Here is a 22,397-nt window from a genome sequence, read left to right on the forward strand (position 1 = left end):
CATTCCCTGTTTACGGTTTAGTCATCTTCCACACTGCTTCAAATCAATATATATTCCAGCAGAGACAACAGAGCTGCATTTTCCACACAACCTACTACTCCTCAGAGAATCCTCACTCAGATACTTCAAGAACAACATGACTGGTAACTCTCTTCTCTCAGAAAATGCTGGGGAAAACAAGGGAAAAGAGTGTGGAAGATCTAATCCCTCTGTCATGCATCATTCGTACCTTTTGTCTTGAGAAACCCCAGGATTTTTCTCCAAGATCTCTCAAGAAGCACTTGGAATTGCAACTGCATTGTGGCTTGATAGGAGCCAAAGCTCGCTCTAAAGCTGGCAACCCATCATTTACCCTTTCTAATCCAATCAACCTTGACAGCTATAGATTCCCATTAACCAAACATTTTATGAACTAACTACAGTTACTTGTAAGTTAGTACTTTGAAGGTATCATGTTGCGCAAACTTGAAAGCTGTCTTCTGGATCTTCTAAGACAAAATTCAAGGAAACATTCAAGGTCAGGCTGGACGGGGTTCTAAGAAACCTGGTCTGGTTGAAGATATCCCCACTCACTGCAGGGGGGTTGGACTAAATGACCTTTAAAGGTCCCTTCTAACCCAAACTATTCTGTAATTCTATGATTCTAAAACATAACATATAACATGAGCGCAGCCAGTGTGGCAATAATCTGGTTTATAACTTATTTCATTTGCTTGTTAAAGACTGTGAAATTAACCTGTGTCACCACCATTTGCTGTCATTAGCCCAACACTACCTTGATATATGGATGATCAAACCCTTCCTGACATATGACCTCAAAGTTCTTATGGGATGAGGGCCATGGGATATAGGAATACTGAGGGAAAATCTCATACCTCCTTGGGCCACTGATACATCACTTGGCAGCTCACCATAGATCTTTCATAGCCTCAGTCCTCATCAAGGGAAAAGGGGAAAACAAACAAGCAGAAATGGTTTCACACTTATGCTTCAATCACCTCCTCCTTAATCTCTAACAGAGCAACCCAAGTAGACAGGGATAGTTACACTGTAGGAACGCAGCTTTTCTAGAGCACAGCACATGTAAATACTCCACAGTCCTGAGAGCTTCTGTGAGTGACAGTAAGCAAACTGTATGAAGAGACAAGAATTATTCTAGCACTCCTAATTTAATGGTGCCTTTATGTTATATTATGCAAAGTCAGCATGGATTGCATTCTAAAGGATCATCTTTCCTCATTTAAGCACTAAAACATACTTTCACCAAATTTAGTATTGTACAGTTTAAGAAAAATTTGTGCCAGGAAAAGGGACATCCTTAAGTCATTCCCAGTCTGCCTTCAGACTGGCACAGTTCCTAAATATAAATCATGTCCATTTGCTGTCTATCCTCCAATGGACTTGAGAAAGGCAACCTTTCCATAATCCCTTCCAGGGACCACTAACAGCATAACACATCAACACATCTCTAAAAATTAAAAGGCGAACAAAAATAGTCTTTGAGCTTTCTAAACTGATTTCAAAGAGCCTTCAGCCAAGTGGCTTCAAAATGACAGTTCTGATTTAGTCTCCTGGATTAGCTTGTTAAGTCTACGAGCATAACATTGGAAATGGCACATCTAAGGTAATAAAGCAAATAGCTGCAGACACGAGATTTGGAGTTCTATCCCAATGATAAACAGCAAAACAAAACAAAAAAACCCAAAGAATGAAAAGGGCTAATAAGATTGCAGCTTTGCTTTTATAATTATTCTTTTCAAAATATTAATCAGCTGTATTAGACTCCTTGAATAAGCTAATGCAGCCAAAGTTAAAAGCTTCAGAAAACATTCAGGAGAAGATTATACTCTTTAACAGTCTCCTAATTTGATTAGGAAGCAGTTTGTGCACCCGCCAATGGGTCTTTGCTACCAAAATACCAACTGCCTACATCGAGATCAATTTACAAAGTTTAATCAATAGCTCAGTGTCCTCACATATTTGTCATTAATGATTAGTTTCAATACTATGATCCCCACACAATGTTTGCATCTTATTGTAAGAAAATAATAGTTTTTAAAAGTAGATATATTAAAAAAAGCCAAAACTAGCAACTCTAAAAATCAGCATGCTTATAAAAACCAAAAAAAGGCCTTACAAACATGCTGTAAGACCTCCAATAAGACCCAACCACATTAATAAACCACATTTGAATAAGCCCTAGCAAGTATAAAGGTCTTGCATGTCCAATGTATCTGGTCTGCACAATGACGTGAAAATTTTTCTTTATTCATGTGAAGCACTGCTGATCTTACAAACCAAATACACTAAATTTAACTTCAAATAACAGGCTTAGTAAACCATTTAAGACATAATAATTCGGTTTTACTTTAGAAGTCCTTATGCCGACCTGGTTTTCCTAGCCTTTTTGCTTCTTCCACTGCACCCCTTTCCTCTCTTCTCAACAGCAGGCTTGTTATTTCTTCATGCATACCTGTCTAAAGAGTAAGGCACCCTGACTTAACACATGCAACCTCAGTATTTCCATGTCTCCAGATCAGCCTCATGGATTTACTTGCACCTTAGAAAAAAAGGTCTTCATTTCTGCTCCCTCTTCTGGCTTTATGAGCATATAGTACAACCACAGTAGGGTGACATGAAGACCACCCAAACTCAACCACCCAAGCACTGTTTGCAGCCTCCCCTTCCCAAAAAACTACACAGAGCTGTAAAGAAAGCATTTGCAACCTGAACATTATTGCTCGCTCTGGTGAAACACGCTATAGAAATAACCCAGATCAGTATTCATGAGAGTGATTTATCTTATTTCATTGCTCAACACAAAAGACCAAGTACTCAGTTTCCAAGGACGGTCCAAATATAGCTTCCAGCTAATTTTTTAAGCCCATCCTAATGTTAATTTTAGCTCTGGAAAACCATCACGTGTAACAGAACAAATAGCCCAGCACCTTCAGTAAGGGAAAAAAGGAGTAACATTAAGGGTTCATATTTGCAGAAGTCTCGCACAAGAGGTATTCATTTTCAAGCTTAGAATGCATTTTAATCATTTTTATATTTATTTTTATAATAAAAGCAAGAATTTAGGTTATTTACCTGTATTGACTTTGGCATCAAAGAATAAGAGAAAAAGGAAGGGGGGAAAAAGCCAACTGCACAGTAGCTTACTTTTCTAGCGTAATGTTGTATTGCAGAGAACGTCTATTTTGAGAAAGCTACAGTTGACAGTAGCATAGCCTTCTTAAGTTATTTTGATAGAAGATGTCAAAATATATGTTTTTTTTTGGAGCCTTGCTGGATTTGGAACACTTTATTTGGCTTTATTTTACACAAAATGGAAATTTGTGACTATCCTCTATTAAAAGTATTTGGGAAAACCTTAAATCTTGGTTGGAAAAGAGCAAATAAATTCGCCTGTTTTTCTTTGGAACAGGTGGGGTATATGCTAAAAAAAATGAGATTAGAAAGAGGCAGAAGCTGAGAAAGTGAGGGAGGAGCATAATTTAGGCGCCTTTGTCCGTAAGAATGACTTGGAAATTGTTAACAGAACGAGGCAATGTTAGAGAGAAGCTGCAGACGCTGCTGGCTGTTGGGAGCCCTAAGCCTTGGCTCTGCTGTGCATGACTGTGTTAGAATGTCACAGAATAAAAGCCATGGCTAAATGTAGGAAAAGGGGCTGGAAACCAAGGATTCCCTTTCGTAGGCAGATGCCCCAGCTAATTAAAACTACTCAACAATCAGACATTATATTCTTCACAGCTCCAATTTCATTTTTGTATTTGTGACTAAATTCTTTTTCCCTGAAATACCCAAATGCCTGGTAGTCAGGAGCGACAGATGTTGGCCCAGACCTCCAGCTTTCAGAAGGGATGTGAAATACGCAAGCTCCAAAGAAGGGCAGAAATTCTACAACACCATTGTGCCTGATATTTTCTACTAGCTACTGCCAAACGGTTTCCCAGATCTGCTTATCAGGGACATCTGGTATTCTGCATTAGCCAACATGAACTGGTCTGGAACACTCAATAGCCTCAGGAACAAGGTGTAAATTCTCATAATTAAAGATGGGGGTTTGGTTGGGGTTTTCTTGTGGTAACAAAGTTACTTGACTCTTCTGAAGCTTGAGAGGTCACTTAAATTTTACAAGATAGCCCATCTGCAATGACTTGTGATCTAGAGTTCACCTACAAGCTTGCCTTACCACCTATAAAATCTTAATTGGCATACAGCCGTTTTAATTTATGGAAAGACTTGTTCAAAAGCAGACAATTCTTCATGGTCTGTTGACAACTCCAGAAGTGGTGCTTATAAACTTGCACAGAAGGCAAGTTAACATACATGACACTAGGTTAAGAGCAGCTCTCTTTTCATATACCGAATAGCAAATGTAGGGACACTCCAGAGTAGGCGGCTTACCTCTTGCCCTCCATGCTTTTTGGTTTATTCTGCAGTTCACATAGATAAACAAACATTTAAACTGCTGAAAAAATCCTGGAGAAATCTAAATGTAAGTCATCATAATACAATTTACCAAGAAATATTTATCAGATGACCAACAGCATGTCTTCCAGATTCTCAGCACTTTATTTACTGTTTATCTTCTCTGAATGGAAAAATGGTGATAAAATTCAATTTTGTTTTTACCAACATATACAGACTGCTGCAGTCGGTATACCCTTCTAAATTACAGTTTCTATTAACAATTGTTATGCGCTGCAGTCTGTGGAAAATGGATGGGAAGATACTTTTCCCAGTGAAGCATATGAAATCTGTAAGGCTTACGTTTTCTTTCTAATAACGTTGCATTCCCAAACAGAACAGAATGCTTGAAAAAAATGCAAGCGTTTTAAATATTTTCCTCATGTCCCTTCTTCCACACATGCATACTAAGGCCAAACATGGCTGAAATCTGTAGTAGACTAACTTCTCAAACATTTCGCCCAGTTTCATCAAGCCACAAAAATGGCTATTCTAATACATTTTATGCTAGATCAGACTATCAAGTTCCAGAAGGATTTGACTCCTGATTATATCTAAAGCTTTAAAGGAGCACAACTACTTAACCAGGGTTCATTTATGATGCATACATTGTTCTATAAAACTTAGAATCATAGAATAGTTAGGGTTGGAAAGGACCTTAAGATCATCTAGTTCCAACACCCCTACCATAGGCAAGGACACTTCACACCAAACCATCTCACCCAAGGCTCTGTCCAACCTGGCCTTGAACACTGCCAGGAATGGAGCATTCATAAGTTCCTTGGGCAACCCATTCCAGTGCCTTACCACCCTAACAGGAAAGAACTTCTTCCTTATATCCAAACTAAACTTCCCCTGTTTAAGTTTTAACCCGTTACCCCTTGTCCTATCACTACAGTCCCTGATGAAGAGTCCCTCTCCAGCATCCCAATAGCCCCCCTTCAGATACTGGAAGGCTGACATGGAGTCTCCACACAGACTTCTCTTCTCCTGGCTGAAACAGCCCCAACTTTCTCAGCCTGTCTTCATACGGGAGGTGCTCCAGTCCCCTGATCATCCTCGTGGCCCTCCTCTGGACTTGTTCCAACACTTCCATGTCCTTTTTATGTTGAGGACACCAGAACTGCACACAATACTCCAAGTGAGGTCTCACAAGAGCAGAAGAGAGAAGCAGGATCACCTCCTTCGACCTGCTGGTCTCGCTTCTTTTGATGCGGCCCAGGATACGGTTGGCTTTCTGGGCTGCAAGCCAGCTTCACTGTGCGCTCATGTTCATTTTCTCATCAGCCAACACCCCCAAGTCCTCCACAGGGCTGCTCTGAATTTCTTCTCTGCCCAACCTGTAGCTGTGCCTGGAATTGCTCCAGCCCGGGTGTAGGACCTTGCACTTGGCATGGTTAAACTTCATAAGGTTGGTATCAGCCCACCTCACAAGCATGTCAAGGTCCTTCTGGATGGCATTCCTTCCCTCCAGCGTATCAACCGGACCACACAGCTTGGTGTCATCGGCAAACTTGCTAAGGGCGCACTCAATCCCACTGTCCATGTCACCGACAAAGATGTTGAACAAGATCGGTCCCAACACCGATCCCTGAGGGACACCACTCGCTACTGGTCTCCAGCTGGACATTGAGCTGTTGATCACAACACTTTGGGCAAGGCCATCCAGCCAGTTCTTTATCCACTGAGTGGTCCACCTATCAAACTGATGTCTCTCCAATTTAGAGAGAAGGATGTTGTGTGGGACAGTGTCGAACGCTTTGCACAAGTCCAAGTAGATGATGTCTGCTGCTTTGCCCCTCTCCATCATTTGCATAGCCCCGTCATAGAAGGCCACCAAATGGGTCAGGCAGGATTTCCCCTTAGTGAAGCCATGCTGGCTGTCACCAAGCACCTTGTTGTTTTTCATGTGCCAGGATGCATGCCCTCCAGGAGAATGTGCTCCAAGATTTTACCAGGCACAGAGGTGAGACTGACTGGTCTGTAGTTCCCTGGGTCTTCCATTTTCTCCTTCTTGAAAATGGGGGTTATAGTTCCCTTTTTCCAGTCATCAGAAACTTCACCTGACTGCCACGATTTTTCAAATATGATGGACAGTGGCTTAGCAAATTCATTTGCAGCTCCTTCAGGACCCAAGGATAACGCACATAAACGGCAGATAACTTCTCCTTCTTAAGTCTGTTTTATCTTTTGCTTATTTTTAAGTGCTCTGGAGGTCCAAAGATTTTGATAGAAAAACGATAAAAATCAAATTCCACACTTTACCTCACCTAAAATTTTAGGTTTGTATATACTTAAGAAAACACCCTTCTTTTCATCAGTCCCCAAATACTATACTTCACCAGCATGTGGAAATTCTTCCTGCCCTCCAGTTTTGTTTTTTTAAGAACATATTCAAGGCCCGCCTGGACAAGTTCCTGTGTGATGTACTGTAGGTTACCCTGCTCTTGCAGGGGGGTTGGACTAGATGATCTTTTTAGGTCCCTTCCAACCCTTGGGATTCTGTGATTCTGTGATTCTGTGAACAGCACCTGAAACTAAGCACAATGTTCCAGGTGAGAGTGGATTATCTCACTGGATCTTACAATATACTCCCCATAACAATAGAAACAAAGCAGTTCTTTAAAAAATGCTGCCAAGTCCATTTCCTACCTAGTCAATGAACAGAACACTCTGTTTTTTAGATCTTGCCATTGAATGCTGACGGGTTTTTCCACAAGTAACACAGGAAAATACACGGGTTTATTTTGCAAATGGTTAAGAAGTCATAACCTAGCAAAATGCATAAAAAGTTCCAAATTGCTAACAGACAGGGTCACACTAAACATTCTCAGTAAAAGCATTTCCCCAGATTTTCTGATCTAAGATAAAAATGATGGAAGGAGGGGTGGGGGGAGAGAAGGTATCAGCAGTGCTTATGCAGTTCACATCTCAGACCAGACTCTTGGCTAAATCCAGAAGCAAGCTGAGCAGACTGCAGGTGATCCATTCTTCTGTCACCACCAAGTGCCACTGTAATCACTCAGAATCACTACAGGGACATGGGACAGAGGAAAGCAGAAGAAAGCAGACATACTTTATAGCTTTTGGTAAAAAAAAAAAAAAAAAAAAAGAAAAAAAAAACCAAGAAAAAGCATGTTTTAAGACAATTCCACATTGAAATAGGGTGTCCTTTAGAACATTCTTAAATAAGGCCCAATACCTAACTGATAGAAAGTAATGCCAAAGGCAGTCTTAAATTTCAAAAAATTGCTGATGATTTGGCATCCTCATTTGGAAGTCAGCTTTCATTAGCTCATAGAGAATCAACAAGAAGTTCTTTCTAAGAGGAAAAAATAAAGAAAAAATTGTTTGGGTTTTTTTTCCCTCCCCATAATCAGGACATCAAAAGAAATACACAATTAGGTAATCAGAATCAGTGGTTTCTTCTGGAATAACAGTTCTCTCCCATATTTTACCAGGTGGCAGATTAATTCTGTGATTTGACCTTTACATCAAGCCCAGGCACAGTCAGTGCCTAATGATTAGAGTTTTCCATCCAGTTGACCACCATCATTATCACTGTTTGAGTATTTGCATTTTCTGTATGTGTTAATAAATGTCAAAGAATACTAAACAAGTCACCATGCACTAAACTGTAAAAACACCTTCCTGCAGAGATGTAGTACTTTTTTCTTCTACTGTGAAACCACCATAACTTTCAACTCAATAGGTAGGAGTTGTGGAAGTCTAACTTTAGGGTGGAAAGTCATGGTCTTTGCCTCCCAAATGACTCTAACACTTATATAGCAAAGACTTTCAGTACACATTTTCTAGGAACTGTACTGTAACCCGAGTGGGCATGTATGAGCACTGGTGCATTTACACACCCTTATATCCCCACACATGCAACTCTTTTGTCATTATTAATGCCAGTTACTCAGCAAATTATTCAAAACAGTTGCTGGACCGAGCTTGCCAGTTTGGAGAATAGATCATGTCACCCAGAAAAGGTAATGCAAACTTTTCATCCCAGCTGAAGAATCTCCCAAGTCTGGGAACTGTCACATTCAGAAGCACTTCATCAGCATAGGGAAGTAGACCTTAATAATGTATAGCAGGTTTCCTTCCCTCAACCAACCTGACAGCTGTAGCTACTGCAGCACTGTGTTGAAGGTGCTTCATTAATTCCAGTCAGGGCATGTGGGGCAGTTGTGGTTGACTAGTCAAAAAGAACCAGCATCTGGGACAATCAGGTCCTACCAGATGAAATCAGAGCAACAGTTAAGGTTACAAAGAAAGTTTTGGCTGCGATTCAAGCTTCATTGTTATTTACTTAGTAAAGAGACACTATACACGGGGTTTTTTGGCCTATGCAGTTTGACTGGAAGGGGGAAAAAAAAACAAAACACATTTTAGTTATAAGGGCTGTATTGTTCTATTCAAAAAGTAAAAAATGAGCAAGTGAAAAGGGAATAAAATGACTGTATGTATTTGAAAAACAAAACAGCCATGCTCTCCTTACTCTACCAAACTCTACCAAACTTTTGCAAAGATCACACAAATCCTGAAGTTTCCTTTTATCATTTACCATAACACTACACAAACTTTAAGCAAAGTATAAAGGAAAGTAGAAACTACCTATAACCCGTCATAACACCCTTAAGAGCCAGAATACTGAACTAAATAATACCAAGAAATCTGATGCAAGAAGGTATCTTCTTGTGGTCAAAGTAACACACACACACACACACACACACTCCCCTCCATCCCTGCCAATACTGCCAAGCAATCACGACAAGTTGTGAGGCACCATTAAGAACCCATTGTGAAAGCAGAGGTTCTAGCATAAGAAAGCTGCTCAAGTGGAAAACTGATTAGAGAGGAATGAGAGGAAGGGGGAAAGGAAATAAAGCAGCATATCATATCACAGAACTTAAGAGACAAACTGGTTTCTGTTAACCACCACATTTAGAGATGCAAAATGAGTATTTCGAACACTGGAGAGCATAAATGTCAGTTGTTATCATTATAGCTTGACAAACACATGTTGATCCAATAATATTTTATGCAGCTAAAATAAATTTCAGCCATTTTGAGATAATGGCCAGTAGGACAGGTATTATGTCCTCTAATTAGAAAGCTGCTTTATTGCAGCACTGAACTAGGAACCATTTGTAAAAAAATAAAAAAATCAACTAACACTGCTTTATCTTGTCCTATGAAAGAAACACATTTTGCCTGAAAACAGAATTTCTCTTTTTGAGAAGCAGCACCTAACATGAGAAAATGGGATAAGCTTTGACATTAATGGCTGATGAACACAAATGAAAGGGAAACACTTCCACAAGCATACACTTGCCTATTCATTTCAAGGCCACAGAACACAATAGGTGGAAATAAGCTTTAGAAAACACAACAAAAAGCAGATGAACATTCTACCATTATATAAATACAAGGTACTTCTGTTGAGATGAAGCAGAAAGCTTGCACTGACAACTGGAAGAGTGAAGGTTTCTCCCTTAAATAGCCATCTACTATTAAACCTATCAAACAATCACCATGACAGGCAGCACATCCAGGACCCATGGACATCATGAATCCAACAGGACACGTGTGGTAACAATTTTCAGGGGCAAAGCATCTGCCAACTTCCCACACTGCCACTGCCACTTCCTTTTTGGAATATCCCCTTCTCAACAAGGCCTGCACAAGATCTCAATGATACCTGTAGATATTAAGGTGCTTAATACCTGCTAAAGGTATCAAAAGAGAAGAATAATAATGAATGTTTTTCTTTGGGGAAAAAAAAAAACCAAACAAACAAACAAAAACAAATCTACTTTATTTTCAATAAACAAATATGCAATATATTCAGCATGGAAAATAAAGATACAGGAAGTTTTTTATCTAAGCATGTCAACAAAGACAAAACAAGCTTGTATTCCACTGTTCATTTTCCAAGAACATTAAAGTGATCATCTTTAAGACATACTAAATATTAGTTACCCAGATTCATCATATTAGACATCCAGAAAAAAACAAAAAAACAAAAAAAAAACCCTACAGTATTTATAACTGTGCATCCTGACGGTACTTCCTTCAATACTCTGCACTGGTAAATAATTAAAAAAATAAGCCAAAAGAAATTGAGTAGCTCTTAATTCAAATTTTCCAATGGAATAATTAGTTGGGGAGTTTTTAGAGTGATCCTCTAGATGTAGCCTTCAAGATCACCATAACCACTACCTTCCTTAGCCCACATTTTCAACGATGTGATAGAGTTGATAGGCAAACACCTCAAAGCTTGAAAATGACAGACAAAGAAGGCTCTACTAAAGTGCCCTATATGCATAAGGAATGACAGAAGATAAAGCAGGAACTGAAAAATCGCTCTGTGAAAACTCAAAGTTTACTCCTGTGTTTAAAAAAGAAAGCCATATTGTTTGAATTGGGTTAATTAATGCATCTATAAAACTTCTATTTCCAGCTTAGAAATTAAGAGCATTTGAAAAGCAAGCCATTAATAGTCTCCAGTTGTTTTTTTGTGGTTCCAGAAGCAGCAAAGACGTACACACTACACTAGTTTCTGTAAGATGTTCTTTCAAAATTCAGAAATAGAGCATTTGAAAAGAAACCTTTTATCTCTTCAGACAGCTTCCAGAATCTGGAAAACATGTACATGGAAAAGATATAACCAAAAACTTACTGCTATGAAGAAACAAAATAAAACAAAGCAAAACAAAACAAAATAAAACAAAATAAACAACCTTCCCTTTGCCCTGGACAGTTCACCTGCAGCAATGTAGGAAAATCAATCCCTTGGACAACTGCTCTTTTCTCCTTCCTAGTAAGGTAAAGATAGGAAAAGAAATCTGTTTTTTTAAAATTATTCATGCTAATAAGAAGACAGTTTCTTTAGACTGTAAGGCATAGGAGCAGGGGTAGAATTCCTTGATACACCAGCATGTGAATGATACATGAAAGCTGCATTTACCATGCAGAACCTGCACTTTTCACAGGTGCCCAGGCAAAACCAAGCCATTTGAAGTCAGCAGACCAGGATCGAAAGGCAGGAGAAGGTAGAGATAGGGAAGCCAGAGGAGCCATGAAAGACTTGAGAAATTTCAGAGTGGCTGAAGCACTTTATCCCCATTCCAATGGATCATTTCCAGGATACCCCTCTCTCCCCAGATTCACTTGGCTGTGGGGTTCTAACATAGCCTCCCCACTTCTCGGTTCCCAGATTGGAAGTCTCTAGGCACAGCTTCGCACCACCAAACATGGTGCAATGTATCTGAGCTGCTCAGATGCCAGAAGCCCCACTTTCCTTCCTCCCTTTCCACCTTGCTGCCCAAGACAAAATGCTTCAATTGCTTCTGCCAGACCAGTTTAGATATCTATATCAGCAAAAAAGAAACATACCAAAACCAGTTTTATAGTGTTTTAGTCCCTGAAGTAACTCACCATGGTGTAAGATGTACATAAAAACCTGCAGGGAACAAGATGAGGGGGAAAAAGACAGAAGAAAGCAGAGATCAGACCCCACAGTCTCATGAGGCCTCCAGCCATCAACAGTTACATGAAGTCAACCATAGTACAGCAGTGTCCCATTCAAGTGCTTCAGAGTGCCAGGGCCCACTCCTAATTCTTTCCCATACCAATAGGAAAAGGAAAAAAACCCACACAAACTGAATTGTTTCTGGTTTGGGGGGGTATTTTTATGACATCATAAAATATAAGCACACTCCCAAATTACTATAGATTTTGAAGCTATTTGCATTTAAGGGGGGGGGGGGGGGGGGGGGAAACAGGGCTCACCAATCATCAAGTGCAAGGGATGAGCTTCACTCTGAAAAAACCCACCATCCTAATCACAGTGTTTCTCAAGCACCAGATAGACAGGGAAACAAGGACCACCTTACTTCTTGTGTTGAGCTTGGGCAAGCTCAGCCCAGAAACCTCTTGGAGAAAGAAAGTCTCAATAACAAACTCAAGAGCTTAAAGAAAAAAAAAGAAAAAAAAAAGATAGTTTTCCTATCGCAATGCTGGAGTGATTCCTTCATTTTTTTTTTATTTTTATTTTTCAAATTACAGCACATCTAACCAATTAATTCAACCAGCTTTATGAAGCAAATAAACTCCTACCCAGGCAACAATGCAAGTTCAACCTCACATAAAGATCAGCTAATCTTGAACAATTACTTCAATTCACTCAAAGTAAACAAGCCCTCATTAAACAGGACATTCATTAACTTTCTTTTTCAGTTTCTTCTCTCTTCCTACCTCTGCCCCGCTTCCCCTGTTACATGCTGTAGCCCCTATTCACCCTGCCCTCACAGCAGAATACTTAAGTACAGATTGTTACCCATCCCCAGTTCTTCTCTGTCCCTCTTCTGTATGCCCTGGCAGAAGAGAATGCAGTCCTTGTAAAACATGACAGGTAACCTACAATACATAATGCAAAGTAAAAACCTAGGCAGGCAGCCAACTTCATGAGAAAGCTATATGCCTCTCTCCACGGAAAAAAATAATTTTTCTGCAAACATAAAAATTAACATTTTGGTTAACAACATCTGAGGTTTCAACAAGTAAAAAATAAAGAAAAGCAGATGCTTTGAAATTACAATTTTCATACGATCCACAGGCTACCAGCAGTAAAAAAAAAAAAAAACAAAAAGAATTTTTATCATTTCTACCTGAACATAAGCCACAGTTTTACTTGATTAGTCACATCGTACAGTCAGAACAAGTGACACTTGTCTTTTCTGTGCTGAAGTTGTGCAACTTTTATGTATTGCAGTCAAATAAACAGCCTACTTCTTTCTAGAGTAGTCAAGGCCTTAAAGCTAATGCTAGAGTAACTATCCATTCTCTGTGGGATAAAGGCCTAACGTCATAAGCAAAGAAAAACTTTAACTTTAGCATCATTGGGGTGAGCTGTTTTGTGCATCCGCAATCTCCGCTCTCTTATGTTCCTTTTATTGATGCTTCAAGAAATCAGACTTGTGATAGCTGCATGAAAAGCAAGCCAAAGTCAGTGACATTGTTGAGGGATTCAGGTTCTTGATATGAAGCACCCTGGCACTATTAATCTTAGATAGGGACTATTTCTCCAGTTCTCTACTGCTCTATTTCAGTCAAATACTCCACACAAGTGGAATGCATGCAGCTCGGACATGTAACACATGTCTAGCTTGTTCTACACAGCTGATGCAACTGTTAGTGCTTCTGGTAGCATTTACTGCCATAGAATAATGGGCATTTTGCTCTCTAAACCTATGAGTACTGCCAAATCAAGAACAATAAAACCACAAATTCAAGATTAAAAACAAACAGTGAAACTGCAAAATCTATAGGCAAGGTAAGCAAAAACTTACAGGCTGCGTAACGCCAGAAGAGTATTTTATATAAATGTATAAACACTTACACAGGAAAGGCTGACAGTTCAACTGAATGATAAAAACTAAGTCATGCAAAAACCTCCGGAAAATCTTCATCCTAAATAGGATACAATCAGTACTACAAAATTTTATAAATACTAATCTGACATTTTCTTCCTAAATAAAGTTATTTTCAAGAACTATGTCTTCTCTCCCCCACTTCGCCGAAACAAACAAAAAAGAACAACATACGGAAATAAATTCTGAAGAACAGAAGGGACACTTTATTAGCCTTTTTGATTGTTCATGTAAATCACTGAAGTAATTTTCACCAATGCACACATACACACTTTCTGTATCTTAAAAAAAAAAGTCATAATACATTCCAATATCCCAAGTCTCTTTCCCTTAAAGCTTCAAAAATCTCAAGCAGAATCCAAAAATGGATTTTAACAACCAGATCATAAAAGGATTCATTCCCAATACTTGAGTTTAGCATACAGATAGTCCTTCTTTGTCTTTGCCATCTTACTTTTATTCTCCATGCAAATCTTCTTACCAATGGTTCTCAAAATCTTGCAAGCTATCCATCTGTTCTCCAGAACCTTATCTCTACAAATTCTCATTGCTAAAACTGATACCCAGCAACTCCCCTCACTAGCTTTATAATAATTAAAATGAAAAGGCTTGCATTCAATCCCCACTGACAATTTCAAGTGTTTCATCTAAAGCTACGTGCTGGGATTGTAGCCAGTATGGAGATGTGTTTTGGATTTCTGCTGGAAACACTGTGTTGATAACACAGGGATGTTTTAGCTTTTGTTGAGCAGTGTTTACACAGAGCCAAGGCCTTTTCTGCTCCTCACCCCACCCCACCAGCAAGGAGGCTGTGGGTGCACAAGGAGCTGGGAGGGGGCACAGCCAAAACAGCTGACCCCAGCTGACCAGAGGGATATTCCACATCATATGGCATCATGGTCAGCATATAAAGCTGGGGGGAAGGTGGGCCTGGAGGCTCTTCCTTGGGGACCGGCTGGGCATCAGTCAGTCATAGTAAGCATCACTTGCCTTTCTTGGGTGTTATTTCTCTCTCTGTTACTCTTTCCTTTTCATTACAAATTGTTACTATTATTGTTGCTATTATTCTTCTATTTCAATTATTAAACTGCTCTTAATACACAAATTTCCTTACTTTTACGCTTCCAGTTCTCTTTCCCACATCCCGCTAGGGAGTGAGTGAGCAAGAGCCTGTGTGGTGCTTAGCTGCTGGCTGGGGTTAAACCACAACATGCTATTAACTCTCAAACCAGTTGTGAAAACACCCAAGTCAATCACTGTTTTCCTTAACATCAAAGGAAGTTATTTTTGCCCAAGCAATAAATCTCACAAAGGACTTCACTTCAAATATACTAATCACCTTTTTAATCACATCCTTTTCCTATTTTAACTCATCAGTGAAAATATTTAATAGGATGCAGCCTGGCATTACCCACTACCAGACTCATTCTACTTCTTCAGGGTGTTCTTAGTCACTCAAAACATCTTTAAGTTCTTCTTCATTGGCCATTAAAACCAATGAAAATAATTTCTATAACACCAGAAATTTAAAATACTGAAAATAAATTCCTGGTTCTATAGTTTCTATAGACTGCACTACAGGAATAACCGTAGAGACTTCCACAACACCAGGTCCTGATTTAGGTCGGAAAGGAGTCCTGGAGTACTTCACATTCCTAGTTCCAATGTACTTTCACATCTTTAGATTTTAAGTAGTGTTGAATTTCCTAGAATCTTAACATGCAATTAAATGCTGAAATTTATACTATTGGCATTGTTATTTGTTTCATTTCTAGCCAATAGAATAATTATCAGAAACTGGGTCTCACAGAGTCTTTTAAAAGTCTTCAAACGTGACATCAATAAACATACAACCTTTTGAGTTCACAACTTTCTTCAAGGTACTTCGGAAAACTTTTATCACAATAACTCATGAATATAAAAAGCAGCTTTAAGTGCAATTTCTTATTATCAGAAGTCCCTTCCTGTTCAAGGCATGTCCTTACAATATTTAAACAGATACCTTATCAGCACTAAATTTTCCATAATGTAGTAGACCTAAATAGGCTATGTGCAAACATTCTTGAAAATGAGTAATTCTTGTACTTGGATGGTCTCATCTGGTTTAATAGAGCTACTTGTACATGACACAGTACGTAGGAATGGAAACCAGAATTACTTTTCCCTTCCTCACATTTGATTTTTTGCATTATTTGTCTTCAGCTGTTACAGATCCTTCCCAGATGATGGCTCATTTTACAAGAGATGGTAGCTTTTAGATGACTTTACTCAGTTCTTCATCACATCAGACAGATACTAAGTTTTCATAGTGACATAACTACTTGAAAAAGCAGTCAAGAGCAGTAAAATACCCCTTCTCTGCCACATTACCAGAAGAGCTAAGAGCACTATCCACTCATTACTTCAGGTTACAGTTTGTAGTTTCTATGAACAGCTTGGTCCACTTCCATAATGACCTAGAATGTTGTAAAATATGGAAACACACCCTCATTTTGTATTACTTTTATGGTTAAGGAATTTTTTTCAATTTAACTGAAATTTTGCACATGAATCTTCAGACTGAAAAGATAGGCAGGCTTCTTAAAGAAACCATAACCAACCCACCAAAAAAAACCACAAACAAGCCCCCCCCCAAAAAAAAAAAACCACTCTAAAGAAAAACTATAAAACACCTCAGGCTCTTCCTGGTACCTGCAAATATAGAAGACAGAAAGAAATCCCACCTTTTCTATCTATTGTCTCGAACCATATGAGAATATTAACAGATTGACTTAAATGTGAACAGACAAGAACACTGATGCAAGCTGCGATGAAAAAAGAAACTACACCAAGATTCTTGATACAGCCATATCACCAGGGATTTGACATTACAGACTGAAAACAAAAGCAAGTCAAAGACCAATCCTTCTAGAAATGAAACTATTATACTGAACCTGCACGTTATGATTGTTCTTAAATCAGAGCACCCATTCTTAAAGTCTGCATTCCATCTTTGGAATTAATACAAGAGGGAGAAAGAAAAGCGTTAATTGTGGAATCGTTTTTCATACTTTCTCAAAAATTTCCAGAGACAAGGTTATTTCTGGTTACATCTTTCAAGCACTGTATCACTAGGCAGACAGTATTTAGAGAACATACATATTTAGCAGAGTTGCATCATCATTCACTGGCCACTTGACAAGTTTAGAATAGTTCATAATATAAGGAGTCCTTTTAATAAATCTCTAAACTGCTGTGTTATGACATACAACATTACTAACATTACAGACGTTAAAGCACGTGTCTATTGTGCTACGTGCCAGCTAACAGACAAATAATACAAGGTAAATCTCATATTAATGTGAATAGACAAATATTTCACTAAATGTAATGCAGTCCTCAAGAAAAAAAAAAAAAGGTGAATTTAATTCATGGTTATTTGAATTATCATCCAGTGTAATAAAATCCTTTTTAGAATTAAATTACCTCCTCTAGGCATAAAAAAGGATAATCATAGGCTTTCTTACTGACACAGTCTTTTGTAAATACTGAAAATGTCTTACCAACTATGATATTGTCATTTCAAAGGGTAGTCATAAAAATTGTTCTAAAAGTCATATGTAAAATAGCATCAGTAACTTCAGCACATTTTTTATTGTCTCTGCATTAGGGTGGCTTCTTAAACATCACAGTGAAATAAAAACATGACAAGGAAGATCGCAGGGAAAGAAAGATGCTATCCTGATAAACTAAAGAGAGATAAGCATCCCAAAATGTTCTCAAAGTCCTAAAAAAAGAAACAAACAAACAAAAAAAACCCCAAAAAAATCAAACAGACTGATTGACTAATCTCAGAACCTTAAATCTGGAAATGTGCATCTGCTTGGCCACATAAAAATAACTAAACCATGGAGCCAAACAACCTTATTTCCTGCAAAAAGCATAACCAAATATTCAGAATCTACAAACACAGCTTCTGGTTTGTTAGATTTGAAGACAGATCTAGGAGAGAACCTTTCACACCAGTTTGGCAGGACACGTAAAGAGTATCTGGAGAGAACAAGATGAGTACAGGGCTACAAAGGCTGAAAAACACAACAAGACTTCAAGATTTGGAGTCTGTTTAGACATGCTTCACTTTAATAAGCAGTAAGAACCCAAAAGCCCGAATGTTTCTGCAGGTATCAAGTCAATCTACCAGATTAGAGATGTCCAGCTATGGAAAGATAAGAGGTGAAAATGGAAGATTTATCCAGTCCAATGAAAAAGAACTTTGCAAGAGGTTCCTCCTCAGTGAGAAACTCAGCCTCAGATTTAGCATAATCACAGGAAAAAAACAAACAAACATATTTTAATGCTCTCTGAATAGAAGAGCTTGCAGGATTATGGAATTGTTCTGTTGTTATTTTAAAGCTAATTCCAAAAGGTACAGATACGGCTATTCACATCCAGTTTTTAAAGGAATACATTTGAAAAACAACAATAATGATGGCAAAGCAAAACACAAGCAGAAAAGTAAAGGTATAATCCAGGTATGAGAAATTTACCTACCACATTCCACAAATTAGCATCATTGATAAGGACAGGTCCAAGTCCTGCTGGTATCCTTCTGTTTGTTATACAGGGCTAACTCTCCATTAATTGCAACGAGGTAGTGCAGATTTCTACTTTCCAACACCATACTGCAGCCCTGGTTTTGGGTAGGATTCCTTTGTGATGCCAAATGGTTTGCATGAACTCAGAACTTCTCCCGCAAAGTTAACTGCATGACAGAGATGTCCAACCTACCTTTACCAGTATTGCTGCAGCTTACAGACTGATGGCCACTCATGTGGACAGTCATGTTATTTTCTATCTAACGTTATTTGGCACAGTTACGGCAGCATCCCAACTCTGAAGGGTCGCTACCCTACTCAGTCACATTCAGGTGGTATCTAGACAAAGCATCTTTCCATATTAAAGTTTTATATCCTGCTATGAAAGCTTTGAAATAGGACTGACATCTACAGAAATCATGAGAACAGTCATTCCCAATAAACAGATTTTCTAACTAAAGATATATTCTATGAAAACAGGCTTAAACTCTTGCTAACCTCCATTCTTTATTCTGACCTACTGTTTCATAGTTCATCTGTCCAGTACAGCCTAGAAACTTGGCACTGTGCCCTTTACACAGATTTACCTTGATCTGAAAACACTCCATCTCATATTCAGCACTTCCTCCACTCTCGATATCTATGCTCATATCACCACTTCATACCTGTGCTCGTTCTACTTTTTTTCCAAGCAGCTGCTAAAAGCAGTTAAGAGAGAATATCAGGCAAGAGAGACTTCTGATCCAACCTAATCTGGCAGGCTTCATGTGCACCTTATCTATCGTACTAATCCTCCCTTCCAAATTACAGACACTACCACATGCCACACATGCTTATGCAGCCCACACTACAAAAATATTCACCTGCCTTTTACAGCTTCACATCGGAGTACTGGTTGGTTAAGCATGGCTTGACAATCATTCCTATACTTGGAAATTCACTACAAGAAAAGGGTTGTTTGTTGTTTTTAACTTCCCCAAAGAATGAGGCCACAATATTTATACCAAAAGAATTATACCAGACCATTACTAGGTTGGTGAATTTCCAAAAGGGGGTTGGGACAGAGGCTACACCAGTGAAAGTGCAACCTGTATTACTATACAATATTTTTGTTTTCAGTGTCAGAAGGGTATCTCCCATCTTTAGAAATCAACAGAACCCTTACCATGAAGCATTTATATCTGATGCATAGTGACCTACAAAGGCAAAGAAAGAAAAAGATTACCAGAGATCACATCTGTCACAAAACTAGTATAGTGTTTTCTCTCATTTCTGCACACATCCCGTTTCCAGATTATGCCCATATTCCTCGCTCACCCAGCAACTGTGGAAAACTGCTGCATAAATGAGTCTCTAAAAGACCCTACACACAGGGATCACATGAAGAAGCTGCACAGATAATTAAAGCATAAGAATATTTTACATATGCTATGTAGAATTTTATATCCAGTAGCCACCTTCTGAAAGTTTATACCGCATTTTAAGTTTATCCTAGATAAAAGCTCTTATACATCAATTGATCAAGGCAAAATTTAAATTTGCACCATATCAGTTAAAATGATACAGTGACTTTAAGAAGTATCCTTTTAAGTAGCCATGCATAACAGAGTTTATCTGTGCCACTGCCTGCAGAATCAAGGCTGCAGACTACAAATGTAATAGCAACTTGCAACCTAAAATGAGATCTGAATGCACAGCAAAGTAAAATTAGAAGAAAAAAAAAAAAAAAAGAAAGGAAAAACATAACAAAAAGTCATAAAAAGTTCAGCACCAGCCAAGTTCAAAACATCTTTCTGTAGATAACGTGCCTGTGAGATCACACTCCCACTTAAATACTGCTTACCACCTCGCTCCTTTCTTTCAGGAAGGCCTTCTTTCTGACAGCAGAGAAGGAACCGGCATTTTCAGACAAACTAGTTTTCAACCCAAACACATAGTGATTGAAAATGGGACATACATTGGAACCTGCCTGCTCCATGAAGCTCTCAAAATTGGAACAGATACCTGGCTGTTACCAAGGAAACAGCAAGTAAAGTCCTGTGTAAACTATTAGGTCTTTTAACCAGAAAATTAGGAACAAAAAGAGGGTTCAGTACAGAAATTATTTACTGCCATCTACAAGACAAACTCGGTCCCTAAGTACTTCACATCCTTTAATCAAGTAAAGCCAAATACAAGCTTTGAAACTTGAGATTTCAGAAAGAACTTCCAGGTTCGTCTGGAGAAATACTATGATCTGCCTCTAGTTAAGTAGAAATCTCATCATTGGCAACAACAGTGTCTTCAAGTATGCAGAAAGCTACAGAATTTATACACACTAACAAAGACCAAAACTTACAATATATACATGTGTGTAAAAACTGCCATGTACCTTACATAGTAACATTTCTAAGCATCACATCCCTTTCTCTACCTTTGAGTCTAGCTCAAAGAAGACACAAAGATCTGGGACCTTCCCTAAAACACTGTTTCCAAACAAATAGAAGAAGCCAAGCAATTCAGTTACCTGGAAATAAGTATCATTCTACATGACCCATTCCTTATCTGTATGAGCGTATTTTCCTTCTTGTCAAAGTTTCCCCTGTACTTACTACTGCTGCTGCAGCTCTAGTGGTATCGGCCGGTAAGACGACCCAAGGAAACCAAGCAAGCTGCTAGTGTTGTAGCTGTCACATGGTGTAAAATTGCTGTGAGCAGGATGAGACAATGATGTGCTTGAATGATAGCAGCTGTTCTGCACTGGCATCGCCATGAGCAGAGCTGTAATCACAGCCAGGTGCAATGGTGGGAATTTGCGGGGATAAAGGCCACGCCTGCACCTGTGGCGCTCTGTAAGTTCTGTAACAAATGCTGTATTTGTTTTTTAAACATCATCTGTCATTTTGACAAGCTCCCTACCTGAGCACCACTGGAGCAAGCCAGCTTTTGTATTTCCTTAACAAGGCCTCTCTCCCTTATGTACAGCACCCAATTTGAGATTCATATCTGCTTCGTGAACAGAAAAGGATATGGTAACTATGGTGTAGGAACCACTGAATCATAAGAATTTGAAACACTCCTAGTTACTGTGATCAAAGCTAAATCCTTTAGGAAGATTACCCGCACCAGAACCCTGAAAAAAAATCCTGAGACTCGAATACTTTTATACTGCACACCTTCGAGATAAAGCACGATTTCCCCATTACTGAGAGGGGCTTCCTCCGGTCGTATTTAACTATGGTGAGCACACGTTAAACGAGGGCTACTGTGCCTCTTGATCCATCTATGCAGCTTCAGGCCTGGCCACCAGCTGCAAATGCAACAGTCTACGGATAGAGACCTCAACTCCGAGACCATTAAAGGGAATATTCATTCGGAAAGCAGAAGCAATCCTAACCAACCGCTCATTTACACAACGAGAAGTACATGCCTTACAAGCAGGGCATAAGGGAAGCCAAATACACTCGCGCCCCAGCGCCCATCACTGCGTGGAACGGCAGAGGGGCACCGCTCAGATTATGGGTACGATTCCACCGTCCGAGGCAGCGCGTACCTCGGCAGGGAAGCGGAGGGGGCGGACGAGCCCCTTCACCAGCGGCAAGGCGCTGTCAGCCGGTGCCTCAGAAGTTCGACCCCCCTCCCCGGCAAATGACAGTTATCCGCTCCGCACCGGCGGAGGCGACGCTACCACCCCACTTCAAATCACCACCATTCCCCCCATGCCGCCCCGGTTCCTGCTCCCGTTGCCTCTTTTGCACTCGCAGAACCGCTCCCGTCACCCCTTTACGCCCTTGTTTCAAGGCGGGCACGGCTCTCACCCAACTGCGGCCGCACCGCGGCAAGAAGCGACGGCCGCGGGACCCGCACGTTTATCCGATAGGAAGGGAGAGGGCAAGCAACCACTCAGCACGGCCCCGGCGGTACCAGG

The 22,397-nt window shown here is 39.5% G+C and overlaps 1 protein-coding gene across 1 annotated transcript in view; it reads right to left on the reverse strand.

Moving 5' to 3' along the window:
- The window catches only part of FRMPD4 (FERM and PDZ domain containing 4), a 307,753-nt gene that overhangs the window by 285,044 nt on the left and 312 nt on the right, over nucleotides 1–22,397 (reverse strand). The gene's annotated exons all lie outside the window — the stretch shown is intronic.

Source organism: Lathamus discolor, chromosome 4 (genome assembly GCF_037157495.1).
Source record: "Lathamus discolor isolate bLatDis1 chromosome 4, bLatDis1.hap1, whole genome shotgun sequence".
NCBI lineage: Eukaryota > Metazoa > Chordata > Aves > Psittaciformes > Psittacidae > Lathamus > Lathamus discolor.